We start from the raw sequence: 13,360 nt of genomic DNA, 5'->3' as shown, positions 1-13,360 counted from the left end.
CCCCGCGCCCCAGCCACCGCACCTGTTGCCGCGCGCGCCTCGGAGCCTGGCCGCTCGCTGCGCACCTGGCTAACCCCGGCGGCGTCCCCACACCCAGCGGGTCCCCGCGGGCGTCCAGAGCTGGGCTGCGCCTCTGGCCGGGGTCCAGGTCAGCCCGGCCGCGAGAGGGAACCCGCCTCCTCGAGCTGCCCTTCGGCCACCTGCGTCGGCCTTCTGAGCCCTCCGGCTGCGGCGAGCCGCGGGGGGCGGGTGGGAAAGTTTACAGTTACCGGATGGGGGCTCGCGAGAAGCCAGCAGTGATTGTCTCACCGCGAGTCTCTCTGCACTCTGAATTGTCTTCCTGCTACAGCTGAGAGGATTATTAGCAGCACCTATTAAAGATTAAAGAAATGAGCCCTCCAGCTGTTAGATCTTCCGATAAATTGTGGAAAGAATAGAACACTAGGCAGAGAAACTAGGCCGGACCCACTTTTCTCCAAAGAGAAAGTCTTGCTATCTGCTGAACAAGTTTTAGCCAAAGCTTTTAGGCCTATCACATATTTTCTTCAATAAAACATATATCTAATAGAAGCTTTTCAAAAGATGATATTCTGCCTAGGAGAGATACAACATTACTGAACCATTCAATGCCACACAACCTGAGTCCAACTTTTTTTTAATCCTTGGCATGGTTTTCCTGAAAGCATTTTAAGAAAGTTTTTCTGAGGGTTAAAAAAAAGTGAGGATGCTTCATTTCACAAAGCTGTCTATACCACGAATATTAGATGAACTGACCAATGTACAGTTCTAAAGCCTTTTTACATGTACAATGGTCCATTACGGCCTTTAACAAGACCCAGGTGTATATAGGTCAGATTATTATCTCCGTTTATTCATGTAAGAAAATTGAAGCTAAAAAGGCCAGGTGGGTTGCAGAAGGTCACACGACTAGTGAGGGGTAAAGGCAAGCCCAGCAGGCCTAATTCCTAATTTTTTTTCCTCCATTGTGTAATGACACCTCTCACCTGTTTTTGAAGTCCCTCTTATAAAGACAAACGCTAACATGATCCATGAGTTTAGAGAAAGGCACGTGATCAAATTTAAACAGACACAGCATAAACACCATAGGATGATTCTGCCTTATGCAAAAATACACATACATAATGCGCTGCAAAACAAGACAGAAAAAAGCCACTGATGTTTTTTTTTCTGCAAGTCATGAGACAATTATGCTGATTGGCAACATGCCTCTTCCTTAAGCAGAATTCTCCTTGTATTAAACATATTATTTAATCTTTATAACCTTCTCGTGACCTGAACGATTTGGCCCAACCCCACACAGTTCTATTGAGAGGTTGAGTTATCTCTATAAATATAGAACCTGTTTTACTTCATTTTTGTATGGGATAAATTGAGAAAACAAAAGACCAAAAAAAATGCAGCTATTAAAACTACTTTTGTGGCCACTGGGAAATCTGAAACTTAGCTTCTAGTTGTGTTCACATAAAAGCAAAAATTATCTTCTAGGGACATCATCAGGGACTATGTCAAGGCAAATATTCATGAAATGGGACCTCTTGGCTTTTCTTTCCATCTTGGTTCTGGGCACATTGCCATGTTCCCAATCTCTGAACTTTAATGCTGACCTGTTAGAGACTCCAAGAACAATACACAGGATGAAATAATAATCCCGCATAACTTTGTGGTTCTTGATCCTAAAAATAAAACCATATATTTTTTATCCATGCAAAAATACAAATAAATACCACCACTTTGAGAAACCATTTTTTTTTTACTTGTCACATTGTCAAGGAGTAGGAAGTTGAATAAACACTTAGCATTCATGGAAGTATGGCTGGGGAGTCACAATGAAAATATGAGTGTCAATTATGTTGACCTCTAGTGAGGGCAATTCACAATGTCTAAGTAAAATTATAAAGGTGCATATTCTTTTAGCCAGTAAGTGTACATCTGAGAGTTTAATCTCACAGTGTATATGCTGTATGGCAAGTACATAAAATGTTTTATTTCAGCATCATTTACAATAAAAGAAACAAGAAAAACTATTGAAAGCTGGTTATGATATCCTTTATCTGTCATTACAGCAATGAGAGACTAAGGTAAGAAGATTGCAAATTCAAGCCCAGCCTGGGCAACTTAGTGACTTAATGATACCTGGTCTCAATAAATAAATAAATAATAAAATACTAAAAAAGCTAGGAGTGCAGTTCAGTGTTCAGTCCCCAGTATCACACACATACACACACACACACACACACACACACACACAAAATTGAGAAACAGTATAAATGTTTATTAATATAGGACTGTTAAATCCTAATGCAATCATAAATTGAAACCATTTGAAGACTAAATACAGAATAAGAAAATTCTTTATACTACTATGAAATGATCTATAAGATACCTTATGTGCAAAATTTTAAAATCCTAAACAATTATCTAATATGCTTCAGTTTCCATCATATAGGATGAAATTACATGCACATGTGTGCATATATACCTTTGTGTGTACATGTATTCTTATTTTTGTATTAGCTTATACTGTATGAAAAGATACATTACTAGAAACTGATAAGAGTGGTTTAGTCTTGAAAAGGAGCTGGGCAAAATTTGAAGAAAAGCTTTTTATTCCATGTAACTGTCTTTTGGATTTTGAGCCACATGAACAATAAATCAACACCAATATTTTAAAATTTTTCACTACTTGAAGCTTCGCCACCAAATATGGCTAAGCTTTTGTAGCAACTAATTTTGTTTATAAATAACATAAGTGACCAAGTTGTTCATGTGTTAATGAGGAGGCAGAATATTCAATAGATGCTTTTAATCCCATTTCTTCTCTCATTCATTTATAAAGACAAAAAAGTTTAATATCTAAAACTCAAACATGCTATGACTATGGTGGAAATGATGAATTAGCAAATTCCTTAGAATTTTATCTCCCCAGGGCAGATTCCAGCCAGCTTTCCCAAGGTTACATTTAGTCAGGAAAGAAAAAGAACCCCAGGCTTAATTCTCAAAGGGGAAATTCAAGTGCCTTGACTTCAGCAGCAAGGAAGTAATTCCACGGGAATTGTATGCAGTCCTTTCACTTCTGCTCCTGATCCAGATGCCTTTGAGATTTTTATTATTAACATTTACTTCTATCTCCACTTTACTGAACAGAGATGTGAACTCTAAAAGACTGAGAGAGTAAATTGTAAAATAAATGTTTTGAGTATAAAATAGAGTTCCAGGAAGCTGGATGTAGTGGCACACACCTGTACTCCCAGCTACTCAGGAGGGTGAGGGGGGAGGATGGTGAATTACAGGCAGTAAACACACTATTGATCAACAAATTACAACTGAGAGCTTCCTGGTAACAAAATGCCCTAACCAGTTACTCAGTTGCCATTTCCCAAGGAGCCAATCATTCCTTAAACTATCAGTCTTGAAAGGGAGTAACTAGTCATTCCTAGCTACTCAATTATGAGAAAAAATTTTGTTGTTCATTTTTTAGATGAAGACTACTGAATGAGAGTGGGGGGGGAACCAAACATATTTTCATTTGAGCTTTGAATACAAATCAAAAGCATTAGAAATAAAACTCAGTTGGAAGAAGGTATTCACCCAGAGACCAGGCTAATATCATTCCAGACTCTATAGAGTAGAAGACCAGGGATTGGCTATACATAGAGGTAACAAGAGACAGCAGCTCTGTAGTGTGTGTGTGTGTGTGTGTGTGTGTGTGTGTATGTGTGTTTTGGGGGGGGGTAACAGGGATTAAACCCAGGGACTTACGCTTTGCCAGACAGGCATGTTTGGTGGACATTCTCATCACTTAAAGGATATAAAAGGAAATAAGGAAGGATAGAGAGTTCCATTTTCTTCTGAGGAGCTCCACTCCTCACTTTCAGCTTGACTTCTAGCGCTGACTCTCGGGCTTCTGCCTTGGGTCCTTCAGCCTTCTGGTGTAGACTCACCAGCCTCCCATCGCAGACCCACTGGCCTCTTAACACAGACTTGCACAGACACTGCAGCGAGCTCCAGGCCTTGGTCTGAATCCTCAGTCTCCAATGTGCAGACGCCCTCTGCATGCTTCCTCATCCGACTCTGGCTGATCATCATAAGCCAGTATTGTAATCTCTTATACATTTGTACGTCCTGTGTTATTTCTGTTTCCCTTAGTAAAGCCCTAACTGATACAAGCTTCTTGACCTACACTTCTGAAAGTTAGCTATACTCATGGCAAAATTCTAACATCTCCACAAATCTCCTGTCTCAGAGATTGACCCAGCTGCTATATACAATGTTCCAGAATTGTCCAGGAAATCGTTTCCTACTTGATGAAGAACTTTTAGCTATCTCTGACAAAGTATTAGAGTGTTAGAATCTTATGGCACCGTTGATAACTATATTTTTTCATTTTGTGAAAAGAAAAGATATATTTCAAATAGCCACATGGACAGTAGAATATGTATTGCTCAAAGGCACAAACTGGCCAGGGAGATAGACAGCTCAGCAGCATAAGCACCTGCCTGACAAGCGCAAGGTCCTCAGTTCAATCCCAGGAAAAAAAATAACATTTAAAAAAAGAAAAAACCAAATGCAGAAATTGACCAGTTGTAGCAATGGCTACAAGAAACTTAGAGTTTTAGAGCAGAGAATGACCATGACTCATTTACAAATAATTCTGGTTCCTGATAACTTATTCTTAGTGTGCTTAGAGGCTCAAGTAGACTCTTTGTTTTCAATTTTTTATTTATGTATTTATCTGGTATGGGGTCCTGCTACGCAGCTTAGACTCATACTGATCCTCCTGTCTCAGCCTCCCCAGTGTTGGGATTCCAGGTGTGTGACCCCACATCCAGTTTCAGTGCTAGCACCTTGCACCTGGGATTCTGGGGAAGCACAGTGTGCAGTACCAGGGATCTAACTCAGGTCTTTGCACTTTCCAGGCAGGTGCTTAGACCGCTGAGCTATCTCCCCAGCCCCTCAAATAAACTCTTGAGTAACTACCAGAGTAGGATTGTGCTTTCAGAAGTCTGCCAATTTGTAAGCAAGGCATCTCAAGAAAGTTTCTTAGGACCGGCAGAGCACAGTGGCCGGGGTTCAATCCCTGGCATGCCATGCCGGCTCTGCCCCCAGGGCATGCTGAGACTGGGCATGGGGGTGCATGCCTGTAATCCCAGTGCTTGGGAGGCTGAAAACAGGAGAATCATTACAAGTCTGGTCTATGTAGTGAGACCCTGTACACTCTGTAGACCCTGTCATAAATTCATTTTTTAAAAAATAGAAAGAAAGTTTCTTGGTCTTGGACTGTAGCTCAGTGGTACAGCGCCTAGCTAGCATGAGGTCCTGGCTTCAACTTAAAATAAAAATTCCAAAACTAATTTTTATTGCAAGTACATAGCAGTAGCAGTATAGTGAGGGAATGTAGCTTCCTTTTATCAAAGTGACCTGAGAATCACTGATAAACTTTTACCACTCCCAATCATGGACATATCCATTTATAGACTCTGTGGAAGGAACCAGTCTCATGGCATTATGCCAAAGTTATTATACTTAACACACAAAAGAATCTTGTAATTTTGTTGTGGACCTCCTCATATGAGGAAAAATTTTAAAAATACAACACTACAAGTTCGTTTTACAGCTACTTTGAAAATGATTACTTTGAGTGCTTAAATGTCATGACTAAAGAGACAAGTTGTCTGTGTAATCCACTCTTGACAATGAATCATAATTGTGTCACACTTGATCTCGGCTAGGCTTTGCTGTAATCATATGGAGTCTTTCCTTCAAAGGAGGATATGTTTTCAATTTCAACCTGTTTACTCTTTCATGACAAATATCAGTAACAAATCTCTGCCTTTTATTGTCTCATACTTTTGAGATATTAATCCACCTAGATTTTTTGAATTTGCTTTCAGTTTATTTCTCTGGCCTTATTCTCTTGACCAAATGCAAACCCTGAGAGGGCTTGCTAATTGACCAGTGATTACCTGAAAATAATGCAGTCATGAACTCTTAAGTGCACTTTTGCCATATTGTGATCAAAGCAGAATGCAGACCTCACTACTGATTGATAGTTGATTCACTCCACTTTTTGATTTTGGATCTGATTCATGGCTTCAGGATGTGGTTGATCCTGAAATCTTCTCCTTTGGAAGTGGTATGCTCTGAAATGGCACAATGTTCTATGTCAAACTTTTGCAAATTGTAATGATATAGGAAGAACCATAAACCACATAAACAGCAATTAGCTCTTGTATTATTACCTAAACATTCTTCAAAATACAATCACTCCTCTAAACATGGGCTGGCAATTTAGGAAAGCTACAGAGAATACTATCATCATTGTTTGCTCTGTAGAGTGAGTACAGGCTATGTTTGCCTAAATCACATGCAATGTGCTTACATTTTACATAAGTGCTGACTGACTTCCCAGAAAAGTAAGACAATCTTACCTTTGGATATCTAGAACACTGAGATCAATTGCTAATCTACCACATAATTTAACAACACCAAAGATTTATCTATTTTTGCATAAATTTATTTCTAATCTCTTTTTAAGCACCTACAAAATTATGGAAAATCTCAATTAATGTATAAGCTAGTTATCTGCAAATCTTTATAGGTATCAGACACAAAAATAGTATCTCCCTAAAACTTGAGGACACAAAAACTGGAATTAAGAAGGTTAGTTTTGCTGGGTCTTTAAAAATTCTTTTTGAGCGAGGGTCTTGCTACATGGTTTGGACTCATAGTGATTCTCCTGTCTCAGCCTGCCTCAGTTATTTATTGCCTGTATCTATACCTAGACTACATATAAATTTCCACATTGAGAATCTTGTGTGATAAGAAATCATAGTTTTCCCCATATAAGTGGACTTCTGTCTGGATTCTCAAAAGAACTTTTTCCTTTAAAATTTAGTAACTTTATTCATGTATTGGTGTTAGCTCTGGGTGAATATTTACAGACATAAGGTATAAACATTCAACATGTATTTTTAATTAATAATAGATACCTTGACAAATTTAAGAAGGTGTTCTTGACTATGGATTTTTTGGTACTTATTTTCCTCCATGCTTTGGGGGTTTTATCCTGTTAAGAACATCCACTAGGCATGTACTGTATCATTTTTGCCTACTTATACATTTATCACTTTCTCTTCAACTTTTTTTATGCCCTTCCTTCAATTTTTCATCTGATTTTCCCCTTTTATTTCTGTTCTTTTTAAGAAATTATCTGATGCATTTGTTTATCTTTGCATTACTTCTACTTTACTCTTCATTTCTGAATTGATCCATTTCTACTTCTTTTTTTCCTGAGTTCTAACACCTCAGTTTTTTGTAAAACACTTTATCGGTTTTTTTTTTTTTACATTCCAAAGATATTTATCACCAAATACAAACTAAAATCAAAATGACCCAAAGAACTAGCCATTAAAACAGAAACAATTGATTTGTTGGAATATACAGTATGTTAAAAATTTGAGAAATATGTATGGGTAAGAGACTTTTAAAATAACAAAATCATAATTATATAAGAAATAACATTAATGATCAATAAATAGGGCTATATCAATTTTAAAAGCTTCTGCCTAGCAAGAAAAACAATCTATAGAATAAATAGACAATAGAATGAAAAAAAAAACACCTCAGCTATTCCTCTAAGGGTAGTCTATTATTTCAAATATATAAAGAATGCAAAAAAATTTAGACACCTCTGAAGTAAAAGTTCTAGTCAAAAAGATGAGCAACTGAAATGAATAAATATCATTAGGGAAAGGCGGGTAACACCTCATTTTTGAGGTTTCCCAAGTCTAATTTTTGTGATCTTTTCTTATCTTATGTGATTTCTTTAGAATCTGTTAGTTCATGTTAAAATAATAAATAATAGGTTTCCTCTATTCTGAAAGTGAATCTTTGGGGCATTTTTGCCTTTGCCCATAGGAATGTTATTCAGCTTTTCATTCTTTTTCTGTTGGTGATTTTTGTTTGGGGTCTAACTTTGATATTTTTGGATCATTTATTTAATGTGAAATAATTTTCTCAAACTTTTGGAAGCAGGCAAGATTTGGACCAGCACCTCTAACTTAACAATTCTATAGCTTGCTCGCATACTCTCTGTTGTTTTCATGGCTCTCTTCTCTTTCTTTCTTTTTTTCTTTCTTTTTTTCTTTTTCTTTTATTTTTAGTACTAGGGATTAAATCAAAAGCCCTTGCACTGAGCTACATCCTCCATGTCTTTTATTTATTTGTTGTTGAGTCTTCCTATTTTTAGGTGGACACTAAATCACCAAATTCCCCACACTGATCTTGAACTTGTGATCCTCCTGCTTCAGCCCTACAGAGTGTTGGGATTACAGGAGTGTGCCACCACACACCACACACGGCTCCTAGCTTATTTTTATGTGTATCACCTCTTTTCTTTTCTGTCCCTGCTCTGTTGATCATTCTTTTCCCAACAGTTCCTTTTCCATGCAGTGCTTTTATGGGAATAGAAATTTGACTGTTTTGTTTTGAATATACCCTGTGCCTCTCTACATTCTTTGAAGTTCCTTGATATTAGAGTGTGCAAAACTTTTTCAGTTTCTGTTACTTTCCTAAGACTGAACCTCCAAATTTTCTAGTGAGCCCCTACTGGCTGTTTTTGTTTTCTTTTGACACAGTCTCTCTATGTAGTGAAGACTAGCCTTGAGTTCACTATGTACACCAGGCTGGGCCTCAAACTCAAAGCAATCCTACTTTATCCTTGAACTCACTGTGTAGCCCAGACTGTCTTCAGACTTACCGAAATCCTCTTCTCTCAGCCTCTGAGTGCTGAGATTACAAGCCTCCACTGCCATGCTCAACTGTTGACAGTTTAGAGGTTCCCACTTCAGTCAGTACCTCATCATGTCCCCCTGCTTTGTACGGTCTAGCTGCTGATCACACGCAGCTCTTGTAGTGGCCGTAGCTATCCTCAGTTACTTTGTGGTCATCCAGACACCTTATCACATAAGTTTGTTGCAGATGTTGTGCACAGATTCTTTGAGAGAGCATTGCTGTGTTGCTTGGGCTACTTTCCGCCTCCTGGCTGGGTTCCACCTATCCTCCAAAGAGTTGGCCTAGTTGTTTCACTCAGCTGTCCAGAGATTTTTTTATTTTGCTATGTTTGGTCCTCTGTCTGATTTTATGGAGAATTCAGAATAATTTAGTGAACCATTATAGAAGTTCAAAAACAACTGTCCAATAATGGTGACTATCAAATAGAAACTCAACTACTCACCGTAAGCTACTCACCGTAAAGTGGCTCTCCTCAGCAGTGTGGAGAGTGTTCATTCAGACAAATCAGAAGACGATACTAAATGGAAACCATAGAGCAGGAAAAAGAAAAGAGAAAAAGGCAAGAAACAGTCTCCCACTTATTTTTGGCTTTTCACAGTTCCAGGGACCAAATCCAAGCCCTTGTGTGTGCCAGGCAAGCCCTCTACACTGAGCCCAGCAATACGTTTTTATTTGAAGTATGCTATGTGCCAGGTACTTTTTTAGTAGATTCTGCATGTAGTATTTTGATTTGGTTTAATCTAATAGCCACTGAAAGCTTCTAAAATGGAGTTTAGATCCAAGTCTTCGTAAGCCCTGCACTCTTCCAACTTGGAATTTGCCCTCTCTGAAAGAACAGCAGTCAGTTAAAGTGCAGCAGAGCAGTTGGCCACTTCAGCATGAGTGAGCCTCGTGAAGTTCTTAGTTTTTGTCGAAATTATCTTGTTTGCTTGGACCTTTGAAGTAAGGTCATGGAAATCATTAAAACGGAAAAGATGACAAAGATAAAATTAAGAACATAGGAAAATATATATTTACCAAAATGTGAAAAGAGTATATTTAATAATAAAGATGTTATGATCCACTCAGGCAATTCAGAAACTATAGAAACAGAAGCCTGAGGAATTACTAATTTTAAAAGCAATAGATGGTAGCTAGACAGGTAGTATGAATTTAAAAATGCCTTGGATAAAATTCTAAGCTATTAGGGTTAATTATGATGATGATAAAAATGATACAAAAAGTTTGTTTCCAGTACTAGGCTTAGAACTCTGGGCCTTCACTCTGAGCGGCATCCCCAGCACCTTCCACCCTTTTTTTCTTTTTCTTCACTTTTTAATGGAGTCTTCTTAAATTGCCTAGGCAGAGACTAAAGTTGCAATCCTTCTGCCTCAACCTAGCAAAGTGATGAAATTATAGACCTGCAGCACTAAGTTCACTTAATACTAAATCTTGATTGTATACCATGCACTATTTTAGATCTTTTACACTTCATTTTATTTTTTAAAAAACTTTTTTTGATACCAGGGATTAAACTTTGAACTTTATGCTTGCCAGGCAGGTGCTTATGCCACTGAGCTTTATCCCCAGCCCCCAACCTTTTAGACATTAAATACATTAATTGTTTAAATACTCATAAAAACCATAGTAATTTTATATCCATTTTATAAAAGATAGAGTTGAAACCCAGTGTGTTAAAAATATGCTTAGTGTCACATAGGTAATAATTAACAGGATTAAGATTGAATCCCAGGTCAGGGTGAACTCTGACCACCCCAACATTCCTCTTTTATAATTGTGTTCTTCATTCTTCTGCATTTCAATTATTTTTATTCTCTAATATCTAGCTCAATAATTTCACACAACTTTAAAATTAAAGACTGTTTTTGAAGAAAATGACCATATGATGTGTTGTTTAAAAATCTCCTAATGGAGAAACAGTAGAGCACAGTGGCGCATGCATGTAGTTGTGACTCAGGAGGCTGAAGCAGGACCTGGACCACTTGAGCTCATGAATTTAAACAAAGCTCCATCTCAAAAAGCAGGAAAAAAAAAACTAGAATCAGAAATACTTGCACCAATTTACTCTGAAAAAAAAAAAAAACAGAACCATAACAAAGGTACTCTGCCACCACTATAACTAAACAGAGAATATATAATAAAATATGTTAAATGTTTTAATATATTTTGTATTTTACATAGCTGCATATTTAAAATGTCAGAGGATAAAAACATCAGTATATTTAAATAGAAGAGAGAATTCATCATATCAAACAATGCATTATTGGGCTGGGGAGATAGCTCAGCAACTTAAGCGCCTGCCTGGCAAGCACAAGGATCTGAGTTTGAATCCTGGTACCACTTGCTGTGCCGCCCCGAAACCAGACATGGTAGTGCACACCTATAATCCCAGCACTGGGAAGGCTGAGACAAGGAGGATCACTACATGTCTGAGCTTCATAGTGAGACCCCGTATCCAATAAATAAATAAATCTTTAAAACAAAATTTGGCAATAGGTTTGAAAAAAATCAACTTAGATACAAAATACAAGAGACTGAACATTACAATTAATTACAGCTATACTAAAAAGTAAGAACATTTTTTTAAAAACTGAAGAAGGACTTAAATTCCTGATGTGAAGGGGAAAATACTTCTAATAACTGAAGAAAATGGAAGTTGTGAAGTTTATATTAATATAGAAAAATTAAAAATTATAAAACCCAATCTTGATCTATCTTTCCCAGGGTTGGGGAGGAAGAAGACATGTTCTATATATTAAAAGGAGAAATTTAAAGTGGTAACATGGCTTTAGGGAGTAATGTACATCTTTTTTCCTATGAGATATATACGTATGTATGTATGTATGTATGTATGTATGTATGTATTTTCTTGCTATGTAGTTTAGGCTGGTCTCAAATTCATTATATAGCCCAGACTGGCCTCAAATTTGTGGTGATCCTCCTGCCTCAGCCTCCCAAATGCTAGGCTTATAGGCATGCACCACCACACTCCACCTATATCTTTATTTATGACCCTTTACACATCCCTTCACACACACTGAAGAAAACTAAAACAAAACAATTTTTATTGCAGCATCAAATACCCAAAAATATTTACATTTATAGGGATAGGTATATAGTAGAGTGGTAAAGAACAAACTTAGTATTCATGAAGTTCTGGTTTGATCTTGAGTGGCACATTAAACAAAATAAAAAATAATCAGAGGGGCCAGCGAGATAGCTTAGTGGACTAAACACCTGCTTAGGCAAGTGCAGGGACTGGGATTTGATGCCCCATACCTCTTGCCATGCCGGCCCTGCCCCCAGGTGCACTGAGCTGGCAACCAAGTCGGGATGTGGTGGTACATGCCTGTAATCCCAGCGCTGGGGAGGCTGAAAACAGGAGGATCACTATGAGTTTCAAGCTACATAGTGAGACCTTCTATGAAGTACATTAATAATAATAATAATAATAATAACTGGAGGATTAACAAAGTAAATAAATAATATTAAGATTGACTGAAGGTATGCACAGTGGTAAAGTAAGTGTTTAGTATACTGAGGTCTTGGGTTTAGTATACTGTGGTCTTGGGCACCACACAGAATAAACCATGGAATATTACTGAAGTATGAGATTAGGGTGGGGTAAGCTGGCTGAGCAAGTGGGCATCATCTGCCAACCACAGAGACCAAAAGCACATGTGGGGAACACAGCTCCTAAGCCTTGCACCTGGAACCAATCGGAAAGTGCAATCTTCAGGGTTTTTGTTTTTTTTGTTGTTGTTATTGTTTCTTTACATTGGACATGAAGCCAAGCAGATTTTTGACAGCTGAGATCTGACATCAGGCTGAGGAATGAGAGGTACGAAAGGCCTCCACCATTAACCTTAGGGCCATTGTGGCTTAGTTTTCTTCTGCAGAGCATATTTCTCTTCTGGCCCCTAATAAATGCAAATCTTCTCTACATTTTTCACTTGTCTTGCCTGACTCTCTTTGTTCAGCACACCAAGAGCCTAGTCTTCACTAGAGGCCAAAAACTGGTAATAATTTTCCTGGTGAGCCAACCAGGAGATCACCACAGTTTTGTTTATTTTGGCACAGTCTCTCTCTCTCTCTCTCTCTCTCTCTCTCTCTCTCTCTCTCTCTCTCTCATCCATGGACTCAAGCTGAGAAGGACTTTTTGTTTTTTCCCTCTCTCTCCCATAAAAAAACAAAATCCATCCCCTTCTTGCCCTTTCTCTCCAACTCAGGCTTTCATCTGTCAGAAAACTCAAATCCTTTAACTTTTTTCCTGGTATTACTAGTTATCAAGGACAGGCAAAGAGCTAGAGGTTGATAAAAATTAATGCAAGCTGGAAAACTCAAGATATTTCTAATCGCCCCTAGGAATAGTTCCCTGGTGTGTCCCCATATGGGAGGTGGACAAGAAGTGTATGGCCTGTTTTCCTAGCCAATTTGGGTCCTTCATTGCAGGTGCAACTTGGTTGAGAGCTGACAGCATTTCTGCTACTGGCCTAATCACAAAACAGATCATGTAGATTCTGTGTGTGTGTGTGTGTGTGTGTGT

Source organism: Octodon degus, unplaced genomic scaffold (genome assembly GCF_000260255.1).
Source record: "Octodon degus isolate 3935 unplaced genomic scaffold, OctDeg1.0 scaffold00088, whole genome shotgun sequence".
NCBI lineage: Eukaryota > Metazoa > Chordata > Mammalia > Rodentia > Octodontidae > Octodon > Octodon degus.
Note: the sequence above shows the minus strand (reverse complement) of the source record.